This window comes from Prunus dulcis, chromosome 8 (assembly GCF_902201215.1).
Source record: "Prunus dulcis chromosome 8, ALMONDv2, whole genome shotgun sequence".
NCBI lineage: Eukaryota > Viridiplantae > Streptophyta > Magnoliopsida > Rosales > Rosaceae > Prunus > Prunus dulcis.
Genome location: NC_047657.1, coordinates 8,904,082 through 8,907,548, shown reverse-complemented (window position 1 = coordinate 8,907,548; position 3,467 = coordinate 8,904,082).

The following is a 3,467-nucleotide window of genomic DNA, read 5'->3' as shown; positions in this document are numbered from 1 at the left end:
GAGGGATACAGGAAAGATGTCGAAAGGTGTTTTGGCATCCTTCAAGCTCGGTGGTTGATTATTCGAGGTGCGGCCCGTATGTTTGATGAGGAGATCCTCATAAGCATTATGATGACTTGCATCATCCTCCATAATATGATTGTGGAGGATGAGTACGATTATGATGCTTTAGAGGTCTACGAACCGGATCCAATGAACACGGCTTTGACACGGATTTATGAAAGGCCCATGGGGCCAAATGGAGAACCGTTTGAGCCGGAACCGTTGGTGAGGGATGGTCATTTGATGACCCGAATGATAGATCGATATACGGAGATGCAATCTTCGTATATTCATGAAATGCGTCAATTTCACTTGATGGAGCATCTATGGGCGGTGAAAGGCAATGAAGATTAATGATGGAGAATAGATGCTTTGCTTATGTTTTATTTAGTATGGTTTGGTTGTGTTTTTATTTTTATTGTGCCTTGTTTGTACTTTTATTTTTATTATTGTGCCTTGTTTGTACTTTTATTTTTATTTTTATTATGTTTTGTTTGAAGTATGGAATATGTTGAATAAAAAGGTAATTTATTGAATGCTTTGTTTATTAAATAATGAAATGTAATACAAGTCATTATGAATTACTACTAAAATAAAATACATGAATTACAACAACTTTAATAGAAAACAACTAAAATACAAATACATAAAAGATATGCTAACTAATTTAATGGTTTCCATCATTTAACCAATCCGTGTTGCTAGGCCCATCATCCCGAAAAAGTCTTCTTCTCATAACATCCCTTCGTTCTAGCTTCCAAAATTGTTTTGTTTCAGGGGACATATGACTTGTATCCATCGCCATGGTTTCCCGATCTGTCTTGTCCATATCTTTTTTGCGCAAATACTCCCTTTCTCGTGCATACTCAGCTTCAAGGGCCAACTCATGATCTTGGCGTTTTTGCTCCATTTCTATTCTTATGCCGTTTTGCCTTGCAATTTCCTCCAAAAATTGTGAATTTTGATTGCTTGAATTACCCTTCTTCTTTGCCTTCGCTGCCTTTCGGCCAATGGGCCTCGGCTCCTTTTCGATGGGTGAGTCTTGACTCATAGGAGAATCGAGAGGTGAATCCGATGTCATTGAATCACGGAGTGGCGTCTCGTTTAACACAACCTCCGGACCCGTCTGAATAATAACGAAGCGTTTGCAATATTTCACCACCTCCCAACATTCATGATGGGTGAAACTTTTTTTGCCACCCCCTGGTTGCACCGAACCACATTTGTGCTTGAATCATCTATTTAACAAAAAAATGGAAATGCAATAAATATTTAAAATATATTGGATATGCAAGAAATATTAACAACATATTGAAAATGCAAGAAATATTAACAACATATTGAAAATGCAAGAAATATTAACAAAATATTGAAAATGCAAGAAATATTAACAAAATATTGAAAATGCAAAAAATATTAACAACATATTGAAAATGCAAGCAATATGAACAAAATATTGAAAATGCAAGCAATATTAACAAAATATTGAAAATGCAAAAAATATTAACAACATATTGAAAATGCAAGCAATATGTACAAAATATTGAAAATGCAAGCAATATTAACAAAATATATATATTAGGAGATTAAACTTAATAAAACAAAAATTATAAAATACTTACCTCGTTAGTACGATTTTGCCCACTTCTATAGTTGTCCATCGCTTTTGCTAGGGCATTTCTCCATTTTCCCAACTCTTTATTGAGAATTTTCCACCTACTGGATAATGCCATCTCCGTACGAGTAGTCCCCGGAATTTTTTCACAAAACTCGGCATGAGTTTTTTTTCCACATATGAAAAAATTTCATCTCATTGCCGGACACGGGACAATGACAAATTTGGAGCCAAACCTCACACAAGGAAACATCTTCCATGGTGCTCCAAGCCCTCCGGTTTCGATAGAAGAAGCCATAAAAATATGAAATCAAAATGATAGATGAAAAAGAGGAAAATGTTGTGTAAAAAGAGTGAATTATAGTAGAAGTATAATGAAATGTAAGAGTATTGGTGTTGAAAGTGAAGGGTATTGATAGGTATTTATAGAAAAAAAAATATCATATTTTTTTAGAATTTTTTAGAATAGGGCAAACATTTTTCCATTGGTTGTGTTTTTTTTTTTTTTTAAATTGAAAAGCATACAGAACAATTCCAGATATATAAAACATGCATAGTTGGAGCTAGTAATAGTACACAGTAAACCTAACGTGTATCGATCAAATACTTACTGTCATAAAAATAGATATATATATATATAATTAATACCCACCCGCGACATAAGTAATTATAAGTTGGGAGCTTTAGTAATATACTCAAAATAGGGGCTGATATTATAAAAAAAACTTCACATGGAATGCACTTTAGAAACACACCAAAAACTCATTTACTACAATAGAAATGAGTGTTGAAGTTCCTATAAATTACATGACTGCCAATGATTAACTTAAAACAAGTCCAACACAAAAAACTCAAAAAAAATCCAAAACAAGCCCAGCAAGCCCGAAATACATTGTTAATACCATGTCATAGAAGTACATTGTTAATATCATCTCATAAAAATACATTGTTAATACCATTTCATACAAAAAACTCAACAACAAAAAAAAACTCAAAAAAGCCCAGCAAGACATCCAATATCCTTTGCGGAAACCACCTCCAATTGTCCAAAGTTTCACCAGAAATAATCGCAAAAGCAAAAGGAAATGCCTCTACAAGAAGAAAAAAAATGTACACTGTTAATACTATGTCATAGAAGTACACCATTAATACTATGTCATAGAACTATCTTCCTAGTAAAAATCACATTCTACATATCATAAACTTCAAGTGCACAGCTATATATGTAGCAAATTATAGAGCATGCTTTGTTACTGAAATTCTATTAATACTATGTCATAAAAGTACACTGTTAATACTATGTTATAGAAATCAACTCAGTTTCAGGGTATGAATAGTATAACAACTGTTCATACCACTTATTGAAAGTTAATAACAACATCATTTCATTTGCATAATAGGTATGATAAACCAAATAAAGTCTAACCAAATCAGAAAATATTTGAGATATGAATAGAGGATCCAGTGTTCATTAATTTACATATTCAATTGTAAACCAAATAAAGTAAGAGGGCCACATTACATACTAACTCATACATACATATGGACTTAAGAAGTCTTTTAAACTACTAGTTAATCCTAGAGACTTTCCTGACTCTGTCTCAAACTCGACATGCAATGAACTGTTCCCAGTATAAATGATCGGCCATGAGTAAGCTGTCAAGTTCTTATTACTAAACTAAACAAGAAGCTGGACACGGTAAAGGTATATACAATTATTTCTATCCGCAAAAAAATGTCTTTAAACGCAGGACTTGACTTAAACTCTAATGCCTATCATGCTATTGATTGCAAACTGAGTTGAGACTCC